We start from the raw sequence: 20,701 nt of genomic DNA on the forward strand, positions 1-20,701 counted from the left end.
CATAACCATTTCTAATGTATTATCATTTGTCCCTTCCATTGCCCATGTACTTCATTGTGAGAAAGACTGTTAATCATATATTTGACCTTCTCCTAACAGAGTTTGCTCTATACATAGAAGTTTTACCTTTTTAAGCACATAAACCTATTTATATTTTCTTTATTAAGTGTGGAAATGAAGGCAATAATAAGTGCTCTTAATTTGCATCCTAATAAAATTTACAGTTTAGTTTTTTGACATTTAGCTTTTTAAAGTAATATTACATCAATTTGTTGTATGATCCGAGGCAAGGATCTAATTGGATATTTAACTCCAATAGCTAAGGAATAACCCTGGTATTATTGATTGAATAAATCAACATTTCCTTATTAATTTACAGTTAACTAGAATTTTAAAATACTGTTTTATAAATTTAAATAATTCATTAAAATCCACTGACTTTTGTATAAATCGAAAACTTTGGAGTTAAAAAAAATCTTAGAAGGCATAGGGCATTTTTATATATCTGCTTTTTGTGAAAACTACTTTTCTAGAATATAAATAATGTTTTATATTTGTTGCTGTATAAAATTTGATATTCAGAAAACATGAAAGATATTGTATAAAACATCCATTAAGAGAATTACTGTTTAAGTTTGGGTGTAATTGCCTCATCTTTTTTCACGTCTTTTTATGTTTTTCTTAAAATTGAACTCAGAGTATATGTCTTTCCTCAGCAGAATATCAGGGTTTTGAATACTATTTAAGATTCTTCCCAAAGCATGCCTTTTAATATTATGCATATATATATATATATATGCAGTCCATATTATGGCATTTTGACATTTAAAAAATTTTTCTAACTATTAAGATAATGCTTTCATAAATTTTCTTATTCATATTTTGTTTAGATTAATTCATTATTTTTGACTATCCAGCATTCAACTACTTTTTATCCACTACATTGTCCCCTCCCCACCACTGCCCCCCACCCCACCCCCACAGTCTTTTTCACCATTCTTTCTAATGCAAATTTACTTCCAATTGCTTTCCTGTTTTTATTCTGCCTCCTACAGTACCTACAGTGATACTTTTAAAAAGTAAGTTAGGGGATGGCACTCTTCAGCACAAAATCTTAGAAAGGCTCCCCATTTCACCTAAAGTCCAATCCAAAGTCCTTGCACAGGACCACAAGCCCCAATATGAACTGGCCATTGTTAGTTTTCCACCTTAAATCCACCATGCCCCTCATTCCTTTTATCCACACCAGCCTCAAACACTCTAGACACATGCCAGCCTTAGGCCTTTGCTCTCTTTGACTCATGTATCTCTTTAGGCTACTCCCTCAGCCCCAGACATTTATGTGGTGGTGAAGGGTAAGAACAATGGAACCAGATTGTCCAGCTGCAGATTTTGTCTCTGCCTTTATAGGATTTCAGAACTTGGTTGAGTCACATAATATTTCTGTGTTTTGTTTTCATCACCACTAAAACAGGAATAGTAATAGTAACTGTGTCAAACACAGCTTGTGAGAATTAAATGAGGTAAAATATATAAAGATCTAGAATACTGTCAGGATATCATAAGTGCTATATTAACATTAATTACTATAATTAATTACCTTTGCTGATTTATATATTTCTCCATTTCATTTGCATTTATATAGTATTTTTACATTAGCTTGTTTGTTGTCATTGTGATTTTGTTTTGGGAAAGGGTTTTGATCCTTGGATGTTTCATTTTTACTTTATCTGTAGTGTCTAAGACAAACAAAGAGTGCAAGAAACAACTGTTGAACAAAAAATATATATCAAAAGATTTTGATAGTTTGACTCCCAGCAGTGTTGCAAGAATGCCGATTATTTTCTGTACTAACATTGAGAACTATATAGATATATATTTAATATATTTCAGTATGCAATTGTATATTATATCTATTATATAATATACATATTCATTACATTTTGTATATTTTTCATTTTGCCTAGGTGATTATTTAAAAACAGATGTCTATGCTTTTATGTGAACGTTTTGGTCATTAGCATAATAACTACTTTTACATTTGCCATTTATTCGCATTTCTTCCATTTCTAATCATCCATCCCCTTGGTGTCCTTTCATCTATGTATTTTCAGTTTTTGTTGTTGTTTCTTTTTTTACTGATTTATAGAAATATTTTATTTTAATATGCTATTATTTATTGCAAAGCTTCCCATTTTAATTTGTGCATTATAATTTTATTGATGATGCTTTTAAACATATAGAAGTTTACATCTTTCTCTTTCTTCCTTTTTCTTTCCTTCTTTCCATCTTTCATTTCTTCCTTCCTTCCTTTCTTCTTTCCTTCCTTACCTCCTTCTATCTCCTATACTAAGAAACACTTTCTGAATCTTAAATGTTATGGTAATGTGCATCAGGAACATTTCATGCTTTTTAAAATACTGAAACCTTTAAACAATCTATAATTAAATTTATTATGTGAAATACAAAGAGTCTACAAAGTGGCCTCAAGTTTTCCCCCATATAACTGATTACAGAGTTTCAATAATGAATCTTTATCCTTTCCCTATTTATTCAAAATAATGAACATTTACTATACTTAAAATACTATGTTATGTGCTTGGGACCCAGCAGTGAGTACATAGAGTCTGCTCTTATGCCACACTGTCTAGTGACAGAGGCAATAATGCACAGTGAAATAAATAGATTTTCCCAAATTGTGGTCAATTATGAAAAAAAATTCTGTAATATGCTGAAAACATATAACGGGACAATTTGGCCTAAAATAAATCCACTAAAATTCTGTTCAGACATGAATGAGTAGCAGCCTAACAGGCAGAAATTAAATCCTTGAAATATTCCTTCTCAACTTGGTTTTGCTTCTCTGATTTTTCATTATGCATCACTAATAGAGCTATTTTTGCTGCCTGTTCCACACTGTTACAGATTGAATACACTTCAATATATGGTAGTGTATTTTTTGCCTAAACAATAAGGCCCCTCCACTATTTTTCAATCTATTATACATATATGTTAATATATAATTGCATGCAGTTGTTTTAACATATAATTATATGACATTTATAATATATAATGCACACATAAGTATATATTTATATAAGCAGAGTAATTATATATAAATATTTATAATACATAGTTAATATATAATATCCAACATGTTATTTTACATAAATTCTTCAAATTATTGCAATTATGTAAATTATTATGTAAATTATACAATTTTCCACAAAAATTAATTTGATTATAATTACATCATTTTTATAAATTAACTTGAAGGTAGTATGTATTAATATCTTTCTGGTAATAAAAAAATTGCCTTTGCCTTTCTTATATTTAAGCCTACTATTATTTTCCTAAACATTATTGTACTTGGTTCCTCTTTCCTATTGTCTTGATCCTCACCCTACAAAGATCCCTATTTTGGACATTTACTAACTCCTAATAATTGTGATAATAGAAATCCTTATTTTCCCTAGTATTAATTGAGATGTTTCTAACCTTTCTCTATTAAATGTGATAGAAAGTGCTGTTTTATGGCAGTCAATTATAATTATGATAATATTTTATTTCTTACATCTTTCCCAGGAGCTTTAGGATTAGCAGAGAATTTTTATCAAATATATATTTAATGTACTGTAAAAGAAATCTGTTTTTTTTTGTCACATGGTCAGGCACCAGGAACCGAACCCAGGTCCTCTGGCATGGCAGGCAAGCATTCTTGCCTGTTGACCCACAGTGGCCTGCCCAAGAAATCTGTTTTTTTTCTCCTTTTATCTTAATTTAATGAATTACTACAATAAATTAAACAAAAATTAAATAAATTTATGAGAATAATCCTTACATTTAAAATATCTTGCAAATAGATCTACCCTTTGACAATAAATTTGAATATCATTTTTCTTAATGACTGTTTTCCTACTCATGATTATCCTTTCTCCTGAGAATATTGACCACCGCTGAAAATAGAAGCATGTTTGCTACATTAAGGAACTGTTGTGCTGCTGAAAATAAAGCCATATATATATATATTTGCAAACATATATATTAACATAGTTTTTAAGTTCTTTTCATGTATTATATCATTTGACACTTGCATTAGATAGGGTTCTCTAGAGAAACAGAATCAGCAGGAGATACCTGTAAAAATAAAATTTATAAAAGTGTCTCATGTAATTGTAGAGATATAGAGTCCAATATTTGTAGAGCAGGCTATGAGATGGCAGCTCCAATGACAGTCTCAAGAGAGGCTGGCTGGATAACCATGGACATGTAGGAGTCCAAGATCCATAGGGCAGGCCAGGAGCTAGCAGCTCCAGTGAAGGTCCTTCTTGAGGGGTTGGCTAGCAAAAGCAGGAAGAGAGCCTGTCTCTTTTGAATCCTCCTTAAAAGCATTCCAATCATTGGATTAAGAGTCACTCATTGCAGAAGTCACTGCAATCAGTTCACAATCAGCTATCGATGCTGCCAATGTGGTCATAACATAAGTCCATGAAATGTCCTCAAAGCAACATACAGGCTAGCACTTTCCTGACCAGACAACTGGGCACCACTATCTGGCCAAGTTGATGCATGAACCTGACCATGAAAACATTTACAGAAACACTGATTGCAAGTTTAATATATATGTATATATTAATTATATATATATATATATATAAAATCTGTTTGCACATGAGGAAAACAAAGGTCAGGAGAAGAAAGAATCAGTGTTTAATCTCATCCAAGTTGTGTAGATTAGAGACACAGAATGTAGGATCATTTCCCTTCCCCCCTCCAATGTCAAACTCTTAACCATTTATTATACAGAATTTTAATTAGCTATTTTTCCTTTTTACTTCACATCTCCAGCTCAATTTTCTCAAGAATTTTCTTAACCGAATTTTTGGTACTTAATTCCTATTGTATCTAGCTTTAGTCTTTCATGTTATATTTAACTACAAAAGCACATACATATGTCTATATGTGGATAATCCCCTGTGTTTCTCCTCATTTGCATCCCATAAGTTTCAATATAAAAATACAGATACCTACGAATACACACACACACAACACACGTGAACACATGCTATTATTTCCTGTTATTTTAAGATGCAAATATGGTTTCCTACTTTAAACAACTTTATTTCAGTAGTTTTTCCTGGAGTGACATTTTTCGTATCTTTTAATATAAAGTTAATATGGTGGTCAGATTTTGTGGCCTGCTTTATTTCTATAAAATGTTGAAGTTATAAGAATAAATATTTATCATAATTTGGTTCATAATACTTATATCCAAGGTACTAAAGAAACCATAGAAGATTCTTCATATTTCAAGTCTTGTATTTACAACTTGTGGTGCTAATTTGTCCAATTATTACAGCACACAGAACATCACCCCCTTTTGAACTGAGCATGACACATCCTACCTTGTGTTGCTGGTATTTATATATTACATTTAATATTTATTTCCAGTCTTCATATGAATAGGCATTTACCTAGTCAACTTTTATGAATATTTTTGTACAGGAAAGGATTAAATATCACTTAGCCTCATTAACACATTCTAACTATTTTAAATGTCAAAATATTCAACTGTGATAAAAGTAGTGGTAGCTGCTGACTGGGGGATTTTAATCAGTGATTATATTCCCTAATTATTTGGCACAGATTTATATGCAATATCTCACCACAGAACTTAGGAGTTCCAATTTGTTTATTGCCACCCCATATTATATAACATGAAACGATTTAGTTAGTGTATCTATTTCGAGTTGGGCTACAACAGTTCAAAGTGTTCAGAAAAATTTGGCAAAAATGTCATTTTCTGGGGGTATCATTTTTCATCTGTTGATTTTAATTAGGCAATTGCTGATCATTAAGTAAAGAAAAACTGAAGTCATAGTTTGGTTAGTGTTGATGTGAAACTGTCTCACTGGGTCTCATTATAAAGCTCTTCATTGCAAATAGAATTCCTTACATAATTACTATAAAATGGCTCTGCTTGCTAATCAGTTTCCAGGGGCCTTATTAAAATAAGGTTTCTGAGATTTTTTCTTGGGGACATATTAACTCAAACCAATCACAACAAGCTCAAAGTTTCAAATTTTCATTGCAATTAATGAATATGAAATTTAGTTAGAAGTACATGAGGTAATTATCTGATTCCTTTGAGGTGGGGATTCCTTTACCAATAGCACCTTTCTTTGGGAGACACGATATCATAGTGAGAAAAGGAAAGAATTTTGAAGCTCAAATTTCAAATTTTCATTAAGTAATGAATACGCAGTTTAGGCAGAATTACAGTGAGGTAATTATCTGATTCCCCAGGGATAGGAATTTCCTTTACCAGTAGCACCTTTCTTTGGGAGACAAGATTTCATAGTAAGAAAAGAAAAGGATTTTGAGTCAAACCTAGGTTTAAGCCAGGCTCATCTATCTAGTCATGTGTTCTTGGGAAAGTCATAAGCTCTGAGTCAATTTAAGAAATGGGACTACTACTTACAGCACAGGACCAATTTAAAGAATAAACTTATAAGGAATACTGAATTTCTTTTCACACTGCAGATTAATGATTTTATGATTGTAGATAGAATGATAATGCTGACCAGAAAACAGCAGTGCCTAACATTTATTGTTTACTTATCATACTCTGGGTAAGGTGTTAAAAATGTCTACATATATTGTACCATCAATCCTCACAAGAACACTATCTTGTGGGTAAAAATGTTCCATATTTCAGATGATAAAATGGAGGCTTAGAGAATTTAAATAGTTTGCTTGAAATTACAGCTCATAAATCTGTAACAGAGACCATCAGGAGATAGAAATAGGGTGAGACATTGGGTAATTGGAGCTGAAGGGATACACATTGTGCAACAGGACTGATTGAAATAAACTCAGAATTGGATAGCACAATACTACCTAACTGAAATACAATTATGTTAAGAAACTAAATGAAGCTGAATGTGAGAATGATAGAGGGAGGAGGGCTGGGGGCACAAATGAAATCAGAAAGAAACATAGACAATAAAGACTGAGATGGTATAGTCTAGGGATGCCTAGAGTGTATAGTGATAATGACTAAATGTATAAATTTTAAAAATGTCTTTGCATGAAGAAGAACAAAGGAATGTCATTACTGCAGTGTGCTGAAAATAGATGGCAAATCATATTTAAAAATTTCAACTTATGTGTGAGACTAAAGCAAAAAATGTTTATTTGGTACAAAATTCATATTTTGACTAGTGCATTTCCTAATAAAACTTATGTATACAGCTTAACTGAACACCATAAGTACATGAAACCTTGAGTAGGACATGAGATTTTGTTGGTTTGTCCAGAGTGATGCCCTGATAAATCCCAGAGTGATTTGAACAGTGAATAAAAAAGTATCTGCAAAGTCCCCTTTGGAGAATGGTGATAACAGGGGAAAATTCAACTTCCCAAGTTGAATTCTTGATATTCTTACAAGCAGTGTGGGCAACCAAAGCTATACAGTGAGCCCCCAGTCTTGGGGTTTGTTCATATGAAACGTAACCCCACAAAGGATGGGTCAATCATACTTAAAATTAGGCCTAAGAGTCACCCCCAAGAGAACCCCTTTTGTTGCACAGATGTGGGCTCTCTCTCCAGCCAACACAACAAGCAAACTTACCACCCTTCTCCTGTCTATGTGGGACATGACTCCCAGGGGTGCTGACCTTCCTGGCAATGTGAGACAGAAATCCTAGAATGAGCTGAGACTCAGAATCAAGGGATTGAGAAAACCTTCTCGACCAAAATGAGGAAGACTGAAATGAGACAAAGCATCAATGGCTGAGAAATTCCAAACAGAGTCAAGAGGTTATCCTGGAGGTTATTCTTATGCATTACATAGATATCACCTTGTTAGTCAAGATGTAATGGAGATGTTGGAGATAGCTGCCTGAATATTTACAGCTGTGTTCCAGTAGCCATGTTTCTTAAAGGTGTTTGTATAATGATATAGCTTTCACAATGTGACTGTATGATTGTGAGAACCTTGTGCCTGATGCTTCTTTTATATACCTTGTCAACAGATGAGTAGAACATATGGAATAAAAATAAATAATAGGGGGAACAAATGTTAAAATAAATTTAGTTTGAAATACTAGTGATCAATGAAAGGGAGGAATAAGAGGTATGGTATGTATAATTGTTTTTTTCTGTCATCTTTTTATTTCTTTTTATGAATAGATGCAAATGTTCCAATAAATGATCATGATGATGAATATGCAACTATATGATGTTATTGTGAATTACTGATTATATATAGAGAATGGAATGATCAAAATAGGAATGTTTGCATTTGTTAGATGTTTTTTGGTATTTAAAAAAATTAAGAAAAAAAAGAAAGTAGTAGAATATTGCCACTTTCATTAAATTTCTTAAGCAAAAATGTGGATTTCTTTAGTGGCTTTATTTCATTTAGTTTTTTTTTAATGTATGGCTTAGTTCAATATACAAATATATAACTTTTTATATACTGTCAAAAAATACTATTTTCCATTGTAGTTTTATTTTTTCCTCCAGTTTCTAAACAGTGCTGTTTATGGGAGGATTTTAGTATTCTGATTCAATGATTTCCTTGGGTTTCACCAATGTATCTTTATATTTTTTATGAAGTGTGTTTATATTTCTTTATTAAAATATGCTTATTTTTTCTTTGTGTGTACTTGCCACATTTCTGACAACACTTATAATAGTGATATACTGATACTTCAAACCCCAAACTAACATAGGCATGCACAATTTTTGTTATCATCCTTCCAATTTTTGCTAGATAAAGTAATTCTTGTATAGTAAACCTTTTTTTTAATGCACGAGCAGGCACTGGGATTCAAACCCAGGTTTCTGGCCTGGCAGAGCAAACCTTTATCTAAAGCTTTTTATTATAGAATATTTCAAACATATACAAAATTAGATATAACAACTGCTCAGGTCCAATGGGTCTCAATGCAGGTTTGAAAGGATTTATAGCATGCATGCATGCCTAGAGATAAGCAAGAACATACAAATATTATTTTTATTGAAGCCTGTGATGTGCTTTCATTCACCCACAGCCAAAAGCTGAGACAAAATTGTTTGAATCTGAGAAGACTTAGCTCTCTCCTCTGCTAAAATGACCCGGAAAAACGAGATGATCTCAAAGTCTAGATGGAGGATGATACAAAGAATTAACTGTAAGATCTTGAGAAATTGAAAGCCCAGGTCAAAACATAATTCTTTGCCCCATCTGTCAGCAAGTTTTGTTTGTGTATGCTTAAATCACATTGTACAATAATATTTTAATGAGTGATGCAATTTTATTTAACCCATATTGATTTATTATTACTATTTTTGATGAAAGCACTCCTGCTAGAAGTTAGGAACCCAGGGTTGACCAAAGAAGACAGGCTCTCTACCCTCAAGGAGCAAACAAGTAATTGGGGTAGAGACCCTAAAATAAATGGTCACACAAAGGAGAAGATGATCATAAATTTGTAATAAATCCTTCCAAGTAGAGGTACATGGTACAAGAGAACATAAAGAGGAGTCCAATGGAGTTCATGTGTCAGTAAATGCTTCCTTTGGAAAATCACACTTGGTTTGAATTTTGAAATAAGGGTTGGCAAAAGGAGTGGGAGACAATATTCCAAGTCTTGGGGCAGGAGGGCACTTAGAACACTTGCTGAAGAGAATGAAATTTAGTGTGGCTGGAACATAAGGCCAATGTAGGAAGAGCAAAGCAGTGCTGGTACAGAATGCCTAGGCCAGACCACGCTGAACCTTGCAGACTTTTGCATGGAATTTGACTTTTATTCTAGCAATGCTAGGAAGTCAGTGAAACATTCAATGTGGAGATATTGAATGGGTTTGTATTTCAAGAAGTTCATTAGAGACCATTAGAATGCTATTTCAATAGTATTAAATGAGAAATGATGTAGCCTGAGGTCAGAGAGTGTCAGTGAAGATAGAAAGGGAAACATAAATAAGGGCAAAATGTAGGAGGTAAAATAGATATAAAATTCAGGAATTAAGAAATATGAAGGGATCAAGGATGAATACTCACATTTTTTTTGCAAAGTAGGTTGGATAGTTGTGCTATTCCCCAAGATAAAGCACAGAGAACAAAGAAGAAATTTGGGAACAGGATATTAAGAATTTAGTCTTGGGTGTATAAAATTGGAGGTGGCTTTGAGACATCCTAGTTGAGCTCATTACTGGATATTTGAATGTAACTCACTATAGTTAAGAGGAGATGTCTAAGATGGAGAAATAGATTTGTGACTCATACATCATTGAAGCTGTGGGCATTTAATACTGGGTCTCAAAGACAGTGAGGAACTAGAATTAAGAGCTGAAAAGAAGAAGCTGGAACAGTAATCAGCAAAGTAGGAAAAGAAGAAAGGAAGCATGATGTCACAAAAGACAAATAATGAGACAATGTACAAAATTTTCAAATTGCTCAGGAAATCTAACTTTTTGTCCATTGTATTTCTCAATAGCATGATAATATAGGGTGACTCAGTGGTGGGGGAAAACCTGAATTGAGAAAATCAAAGGATTGTCCAAAATTGGGAACAGTAGATGCTTCTTTAGAAGTTTTGACTAGTGTTCTGAATTGTGTTTCTCACACACATGCATATACATAAATATATGTACACACACATGTTTTTCCTAATATGAGAAGAAACTTAATTTTACCATCAACAAAAAAATTCTCTTTTTTCAATTTTGATTTGGGAAAACAAGAAATGGAATGAGAGTTCTTGCTTTGCTTTGTCCTATTTCCAAAAAATGTGTATTTTTCAAGGAATTTACATTCTAGAAAGCAAAACAAACACAAACAGAAGTTATAATGTGGTAATTACGTATATTTGTATTACATGAAGAATTAGGATTTAACCTATCATAAAGTTAAAAGCTAGAGAATGAATTATTTTCCTAAAAGAGTACATTTTCACAGTATTCAGCAGAATATTAGTGAATATTCAGTCATCAAAAGTAAATTCCACTGTTTTGAGACATGCAGTTTAAAGAGCAAAACGGAGGCCATGGCCTGTATAACATCTTGAGCAGTCATTTTCACTATTTTTCGGTAGAATGAGAATTAGAAATTACTATTTTGAGTTTTTTTCCCATTATCTACTTATTTCTTTTCATTTTAATTTTTCTTAGAGAAGTTGTGGGTTTACAGAAAAACTGTGCATGAAATTTTCTTCTTTATTAGAGAAGTTGTAGGTTTACAGAAAAATTGTGCATGAAATACAAAATTTCCACATATCACCCTATTATTAACAACTTGCATTGTGTGTACATTTGTTACAGCTGATAGAACTTTTTATAATTTTGTTATTAATATAGTCCATGGTTTAACTTAGAGTTCACCATTATATAGTGTAGTTCCATGTTTTTTAAAAACTTTCTATTCTGTTAGCAGGTAGACAATCTAACATTTCTCCTTTTTAATCACATTCAGATATATATACATCAGTGCTATTAGTTACATTCACAGTGTTGTGCTCTGAAGTCAATACCCTCAAATATTCTATAGGAATAAAAAGTAAAGAAAAGTACCATTCATTTCTCTATTAAAAGGTGTGTACAGAAAATATAGAGAAGAAAGTTAATTAGAAGATGATAATAGATTCCATTGCAAAGATGGTAAGGACAGTGAACTTCTATGAGAACTAGATTTTGATCTTGGAATGATGAGCCATAAGTAGGCATATAAAGACAAGTGAATTCTAAGGATTATGAGAAAGCCATCTTCTCTTAAAGATGGCATGATGGACACCAGAAAAATCGAATAAATTTTCCAGATTCACCAAGTGAGGTTAAAAGTGTGATAAAACCAGTGACATTTCTCATGTAGGCTGTTGGAGTATCTTGGTTTTATGGTTCTGATACTGTCTTATTTTTTAAACCAAATGTTTTTGGAGCACTCACTATTGACAAGTAAGCTCATAGTTTACTAACTTCCTTACATATAATAACTCATTTAAAAAATGTAAAACATTTTAAAGGATGTACCATTATTACTTATATTTTACAAATCAGATAATTGAGATTTAAAAGAATATGGATAGTGTGGGCCACAGTGGCTCAGTGGCAAAGTTCTCACCTGCCATGATGGAGACCTGGGTTCTATTCCCAGTGCCTGCCCATGCAAAAAAAAAAAAAGGAAAACAATATAGATGGACATTGCCCAAATTATCTTAGAATAAGTTACTCAGGATATAAGTGCTGATTTTATCCTTTCACAAAGCTTAAGCTCTTAATCAAAATGAATAGAGAAAATTACTATTTTTTTAAATTCCCAATATAATTTGTCCAGCTTCTCTTACTTGGAGAGAAACATGGAAGGAAGTATTGCAGCTTTCAGGTATCTGTAGAGATTCACATTTAGACCCAAGGTATGTAGGAACTAATAAATCACCCAAACAAATCCAGCATAAGGTCAATGAAGGCAGGGCTATCTCTAAGCAAGTGAGTCAGATTTAGTCTGCATATAAAGCTGAACTCCCCAATATAAGCCTCCCTCCCTAGTCAGCTGTATTATTAAAGGAATCAAACAGCATCCAAAGATGATACCTCTGGCATCCTAACTGCATCTTGTGCTGTGCTTTAACAGCACTTTCTGTGGGAGGACTCTATTTACACTTAAAATACCACTTAACCTCCAACATTTTCTGTATCATCCCACCTTCCCTTCTATCTCTCGGTCTGTCTCTCTGTCCCTCTCAGTCTCTGTTTCTGTCTCTCTCTTTATCTCTCTCACACACACACACTCATAAAAACACACTACACAGATAACCTCATAGACTTTACCCTCCATCTTGCAGTAGTACTTACTCAGAAAAGAGAGTTAATATCACATGGCTCATGGAAAGGATATTTGGAGGAAGATGAAGTTTCATATCTCAAACTTTCCTATGAGGATTGGTCTCCAATAGTTATTGTACACTTAAGTGCTGGTAGCAGTGTTTTATTGTTTGTTATTTTTAATCCATCCTTGGCTTCTTGGAAATGTTGTATATAGAGGTAAATTAAAAATAGATGACCACTATAATTTTTGAAACATGAAATAAGGTGAAAACTCATTGGTATTTCATTCCACTGATACTGCTTCTTAGAAAGAAGTTTGAACTTAAGCAAGAATCCAAGGTAAGAGACTCAAACCAATGCTCCCAACCATTTTTATGTCATATGTAGCATAACATTTGGCTTGATGTTGGGATATTTGTAGGGGGTATTGGTTGACTGAAGAAGTCACTGTATCTGGATACCTGTAGTACACTGGTGGTCACTAGTGTGCCTTGTAGTTTAGTTGTTAAACTCTTGTGAGGATACCAAGCCTTGGAATGGAGGGCACTCTTGCTTGAAAAAGCCAATGGTGTGCAGGGCAGGACCTGGATAACATATCAAGCCGTATCTTGATGAATGAACAGTGGATAGGAGAGAGGAGATTGCCCAATGGCCATTATTTTTTTCTTATCATTGAACGCTTTCTCAGTGCAGAGCATTGCTATTGTTTTAGATGTAACAGTGACAGTAGAAACACCAGAGATATGTCCCAGTTCTTCAAGAACAAGGAAAACCATTTAAAAGTTAATATTAAAGGGAGATTTAATTTACTCTGCAACTATGTATTGAGAATCTAGATGGGTAAAATAGAATGCACAGAAAGTAGGAGAAAGCCAAACAGATGAAACCACCTGTTTTTAAAGATTTAGCCAATTATCAGCAAGGATTAAAAATGGTTATTATTTAGTAAATGGAAATGGAGTAATTGGACAATGATTTTTAAAATACCATCCTTGCCCACAGATCCCTCGGTGAATCTCTTTGTATAAACAGATAGGCATATTCCAATTGATTTCTGCTGGCTGGTTAAATCATGAACTCACACTAATTCAAACATAAGTTAGGTAAACAAAACCAAAAGAAAAACAGATAATTTTAAAAATATGGCTGAGAACTTCTCCACATTCTAGTCATTAATTCATTCTTTAGGCTCCCTGCTCTCAATTGTGGCTGTAGGTTAGAATCAACTGGGGAACTTTAAAAATACTTATACCTGGTTGTCCCCTTCTACTCCTTCTCTTCCACCTTTAAATTGTATGGGGCATTCTTGGGCATTGGTTTGTAAATCCTACCCAGGTGATTTCAATGTACAATAGAGTTTGTTGTGCAGCTTTCTTTAGGCAAGATGTAATAAAGCAAGAAATAGCAATGCTTATTGAAGGAATATAAGGGTAAAATATGTCCCTGATTTTAAGGATCTCCCCTCAGAATTGACAGAGATGTATAAATGACTGAAAAAAATTAGAGACTTTGGGACGTCGGTTGCTTCAGAACATCCTGGAGAAATAAATTGCAAGGCATGAAGAAAAATTACTTTTAAAAATGTAGAGGAATGAATTGAGAGAATTATATAGTAAATGCAGGATGATGTATATTATATTTTATGAGTAATTTAACAGATTTTGTTTCTATGATTTTTAGTTTATCAAAGTTAGAATTCACACTCCAATTCAACTCTCTATTTAATAAAAGTTGTCTATCACAGTAAGTGTTCTCATTGATAAATTTATCCTTCTAAATGGTTCCCTGTGCTTTGTTTGACATGTTCTTAGTGCCACCACAAATCCTGAAGTTGAACAAGTATAATAAAGAAACTCTAACCAAGGGATAGTCTTTATTTTAAGTAAAGTAATGATATCTTATAGATGAACCTGTTAACTTGCCACCATCTTTCAATGAAAATGGTCTACATTATGCTTACATCATCTGGTAATCTTATAATTATCCTCAGCTGGATTCAAATCATAATGTCATACCTGGAATTGAAATAAAAGACTGTGAGGAAAAGTTTTGTATATTCAACTCCCATAGGCAAGTTTGATAAACTTTAATTCTGAATATTCTTCAATGCAATGACTATTTTACTAAAAAGGACACCATTAGATACTTAACTTTTATAACTTAGAATGCTTCCATTCTAATGTGGCAATCTATATGGAAAACTTAACAGTCATTGATACACTACAGATTTCTTTCATCTTTGTCTTCCTAAGCCTTAAATATTAGCTTGATGCTACAGAAAATGGATGCATCTCCCAGATCTAGTGTTCTATCTGGACAATTACCTCTGGAGAAGTGACTACAGCTTTGGGCAGGTTAGCAGATTGATGAGGAATATGGGCTTTGCTGTGAAACATACCCAGTCATACCTGTTCTGCACCATCCTCTCAGTGCAGCAATAGCAGAAGCCTACTGTTAGTTTTTGGTTTTAAATTTTTAATCAGGGATGAATGGTTAGTGAGAGCCAATCTATCATGAACTAATTCATATATTGCACTAAATACAGAGTTGGACAAAGATAGCATTCAATTACAACAGATAAAATAATAGCAATACTAAAAAATTAAATCTGAAATATGAAAGGATTAGACTTGATGATCTCTCTAGATTCCTGCTGTTAATATCTTATCATTCTACTTTGTGGAAAATAAATTAAGGAGAAATAATAAAATTTGAAGAGGCCAATATTGGATATAATGAGAAAAATCTTCTTTTTTAAAGCTTGTAGAAATATAGATAAATATAACTATTGTGAAACATACATCAGGAGCTCCATCTACCCATGTATTTTTCCATAAAATTTTGTTGAAAGCTGAATATTTCCCTAGGATATGTTGCTAAAAGTAAAATCTAGTGGCACAAATGATTAGGATACTTTAAGCTCTAGAAATATACTTACAGACATTTATGGGAAAAGTTGTTTATCTACAGGTACTTTAGATTTATAAGCTATTTGATAAACTACTTGATTTATTAACATTTTCATCAATAAACAGAAAAATATGGTGAACTTTGAATTGGGAAAAAGACCTGTCTCTTTAAATTCCTATATACATAAAATTGGATTTTACCTCATATCTCTGAACAATTTTCATTTAGTTTCTATAGCATAAATTCTGTGTAAATGGAAGGAGATAGAGTAAAGTGATTGACATGACACATCTATAATTACTTTAATATTTTGAGGATGTCAGCAATGCACAAAACTTAAAAACAGGGGAATATAACTCCATTTATGAGTTACATATTTTTATGCTACCATATATTATATGGATAGAAAAGAGCAGCAGCAAAGACTGACACTTTAGTGACACCACTAAAATGATCATCTGGTTCCATTCAGGTGATATTTAACTGTAAACAAATATCATCCCTTAGTTTTGAAAATTACAAAGGAAAATAACTCTTAAGAAGATGGTATTGAAAATAAAAGATGGTCTTCCCTGGAACAAGAATGGCATGAAATTAGAGAGGAAATGTCCATTGTTGCCCACATGATGACTAATTCTAAGTGACAAGACACTAGCAATCATCTATCCTCAATTAGCATGAACCATGAGATGTGTTGTTTTTATTCTTCAACTGCAGCAAAATCCCTTGGAATAATTGGCTGAAGTTAATGTCATTTATGTCACAGAATTTATTCTCAAAGGAATCACAGACCAGCCAGAACTTCAGGCTCCATATTTTGTGGTATTTTTTGTTATCTATCTGGTCACAGTTCTGGGGAACGTTGGGTTGATTTCCTTAATCAAGACTGACTCTCAAGTCCATACAACTATGTATTATTTCCTCAGCCACTTGGCCTTTGTTGACCTGTGCTATTCCTCTACCACCACACTGAAGATGATGATGAATTTTGCTGTGGAATGCAACACAATTTCTTTCCATGCTTGTGCAGTACAACTGGGCTGCTTTCTCACCTTCATGATCACTGAATGTTTCCTTTTAGCTTCCATGGCCTATGATCACTATGTAGCTATCTGTAAACCCCTGCATTATTCAGTTCTGATGTCAAAAAGGGTCTACTTTCTATTAGTGGCCATTCCATATATAGAGAGCTTTCTGGTTGCTCTATTCCATATCATTAGCACTTTATGTCTAACTTATTGTGGGCCTAATGTAATTAACCATTTTTATTGTGATGACCTCCCCCTCTTAGCTCTGTCCTACTCAGACACATGCATGAAGGAAATGATCTTTGCCTTTGCTGGCTTTCATACAATGTGTTCTTCTTCAATCATCCTCATTTCCTACATCTTTATCATTGCCGCCATCCTCAGATTCCACTTTACCCAGGGGCAACGTAAGGCCATCTCCACCTGTGGCTCCCACATCGTAGCTGTAACTATTTTCTATGGCCACTGATCTTTATATATCTATAGCCCAAATCAAACCACTCCATGGACACAGATAAAATAGCATCTGTATTTTATACAGTGGTGATTCCCACGTTGAACCCCCTAATCTACAATCTAAGGAACAAATAGATTAAAGAAGCCTCCAAGAAAGCCTTGGATAAAGTTTGTGGAACTTTAAAGATGTTGAAATTAAGGAAATAATAACAAAAATGTTTTATTAAAGAAAATTGGAGAATAAAATCAAGTTTTCTCTTGCTTACATTTCTCATGATTATTTTCCAACCAACTGAAAATATGAGCATCTTTAACTGATCTTAACATTTTCTGCAAGGGCCAAGGCCAAGGAAAGTCGTTATGATTTAAGGAGTCCTGAGTTTCTTTATAGAATTATGTTGAATTTTTTCATAGACATACAAAAACATGCATGTGTGTATCCCAAGAAAAGTTGGTAACATGTTTTTATTAGCACTTTGAATTCTGTAACAAGACTGCCTGAGTTTGCTTTTTCCTTCACTTACCAGCTGTGCAACCATGGACAGCAGACTTCATGTCTGTGTGCCTCTGTTTCTAATTCTATAAAATAATAGGAACTGACTCCTTGGGTTGTTTTGAGGCTTAAACTATTTAATATTTATGAAATGCTTAGACCAATGTCCAGGGATAAGTGTTTGTTTAATAATATTTGCTATATAAATGTTATGCATAATTAAACATGAATTCAGCTTTCAAAAGTTTATCAGTTTTTTAAGTAGCAGATGCATATCCTGTCTGGTTTCAACTCCCTGTTAGGCACTTATTCAAGTAATTCTGCTTATTCTAAGCAAACAGAACCAAGAGGTTGATGAGATTTTATTTCCAGATGTCAATTATTTATAAATTAAGGTCACACAACTAGTAATTTAAAAATTCTAAATGCAACTTCAAGTCTATCTGATTTTTGTTTTCTTAATGACAGGTGTTATAAATAAAGGGTATTATAATATCTGGATTTAATGTGTCACCATCAGACTTTCAAAACAACAGTTTGTGCTTTTGTTCTAAATGAAACAGTTGTGATGTCCTCTATCTGTACTGCTTTTAATGCAAATGTTCTTTGTAAGATCATAGCATATAGTTAAAAATTAATGAATGATGTGTTTTTGTTATTTTGACATTTCAGAAAAAGTCATTTGAAATTAGTGATTTAATATTATTTTATATTTTACCATATTTGAAGGATATTTGATACTTGTGGTCATGACATAGGATACAGCTTGAAATTTGCATGATGAGGTGATTATTTTCCCTTCTGCACTTAATTTGCAAATAATTCAACTTTGCTGCCATGAAGTTCTTTTAGAACCTTGTGACTTGAATTAATTCCCAGGTTTTTAAAGCAAGTTTAATAGAGAATGATAGTGTTTATTCTTTCCACCACACTTAGGCATGCCATATGCATTTATATAAGAAAAGACACACGTAACTCACCTGTTACGCATGCACAGCACATAGAAGAAACAGTCTCCCTTTTAACAGATAAAGAAATTCATGTCTATAGAAATTGATCCACCTGAGGAACTCTGCTTTCACTGCACCCTTCTGCTTTGTAAGCATATTAAAACAGCAATGCTTAATATTAATTGAAGTTTTCATGTCTTTCTACATTTTTAATTCCTACTATTAACAATCACTTCTTAAGTTAACTCTGGTTTTTCTCAGAGACTAAGAAATTCAACTGTATTTGATAAGCATGCTATTCAGTTCCTTCTTGGGTAAAAACTGTTCTGTGCAACCTTTAAGCCTCTTCTCTAGGATTTTTTACAGGAGGCTGAGTTCTAGTCTCAAAATGCCAGTCCCTAAGTCCAAACATAAAAATCATCTTTATGCATTTTATCCCTATATTTATTTTGATAAAGTGTGCATTTTTCATCTCTCCTTTGGTGCTTATGATGTTTTTGTATCTGAATACACATAGAATATACAAGATGTTGGAGGTGAAAAACAAGTAGCAGTTAGGGACTCTGGCAGAGTCCAAGATTAGTGAAGAACATGATGAGTTTCAGAAAGATTTCACCATAAATTTCAATTTTGCTACTACTAGTTGTATAATAAAGAAAGTTCCAGTCATTTATAAATTAAGACCAATGTTCATCTCACAGGTCAAAGATGAAGATTTCAATATAAATGTATGTAAATACATTGGCCCAGTGACTGGCACCTAAAGAAACTTCATAAATATCATCTTGTTTATTACTATTATTGTTAATGACATGGTCAGCACTAAGACATCCAGGTGCTTCTGTTACTTGAGAAGACACATGCTGTCTTTCTTTCCTGCTTCTGGCTTCAATGACTGTCTCCAAATGTCTCTGGGTATTTCTCTGTATGGTCTCCTGCTTTAACAGCCTTCTATCTTCTCATAAAGAATTTCAGTGAAGGATCAAGACTCAGCTTGATGGGGTTGCATCACATCTCAATTGAAATAGTCTTACCAAAAGGTCCCACCCAAAATAGGTGTGTTCCCACAAAAATGGATTAAAAGACAGTCTCTCCTGGGGTCCACAATAGCTTCAAATCAGCACCCTGATACATCACCAAAGGGTTTGGGGAGGTGGCAGAGTCTCAGACACCTTTGAAGTCAGCATTACTGAGAGGCAAAAAGATGATAAAGGCAGAGGCCCTTTGTCCTATATGTGGTGGCTTTTCCTTTATAGGGCTTATGAATATATTCTGTGCCAGAATTAGGCTTGTATAACTTTCTAATAGTTTTTGAACTTAAGAAAAATTTTAATTTAAAATTGTGTTGTTTTTTTTTTTTTGGCTTTTTGCATGGGCAGGCACTGGGAATAGAACTCAGGTCTCCGGCATGGCAGATGAGAACTCTGCCTCTGAGCCACCATTTCCTGCCCTTAAAACTGGCTTTTGAGTGATTTTTGGAAATCACTGCTTAAATTTTTTTAAAGTATCTCAATACCACCACACAGCATACGAAAAAAAATCTCAACATTGTACATCTCTCCTTAGAATTATAGGAAATTTATTAAAAATTGAACTTGACAGTTGCATAAAACTTCTCAATTGGTATTATGAAAATTAATCCAATCCAGTTAAAGTGCTGGATACACCTGAGACACAAAAGCATTCATAGCTCTATTTTATTTTGAAAAGTTTGAAACAGAAAAAAAATGCAATTAACTAATCTAATTTTTATTAAATGTATCAAGAATGATGTTTTTTTCAAGGAAAACATGCACATTTTGAATGATATTGAGTAGCATGTGTGGAGAAGACTAAAATATTTCAATTAAAATAATATTCATCAACACACAGAAATAAATTTTAATGCATTAAATTATTTAAAAGATCACAAGAAAATACCCCTTAGTTTTTAACTTTCAGTTTATTGGTTAAAATTTAGCATATTTTTAAACAGTGACAACTATTTCTAAAAGGGCAATAACCTCTTTACCTAAAATCAAATCAAATGAATCATTGACACAATAATATTATAAATC

The 20,701-nt window shown here is 33.1% G+C and overlaps 1 pseudogene; it reads left to right on the forward strand.

The window, feature by feature from the left end:
* Nucleotides 1-16,452: 16,452 nt before the first annotated feature.
* Nucleotides 16,453-17,408, forward strand: LOC143672828 (olfactory receptor 8U3-like; annotated as a pseudogene).
* The last annotated feature ends 3,293 nt before the right edge of the window (nt 17,409-20,701 follow it).

Source organism: Tamandua tetradactyla, assembly GCF_023851605.1.
Source record: "Tamandua tetradactyla isolate mTamTet1 chromosome 18 unlocalized genomic scaffold, mTamTet1.pri SUPER_18_unloc_1, whole genome shotgun sequence".
Taxonomy (NCBI): domain Eukaryota; kingdom Metazoa; phylum Chordata; class Mammalia; order Pilosa; family Myrmecophagidae; genus Tamandua; species Tamandua tetradactyla.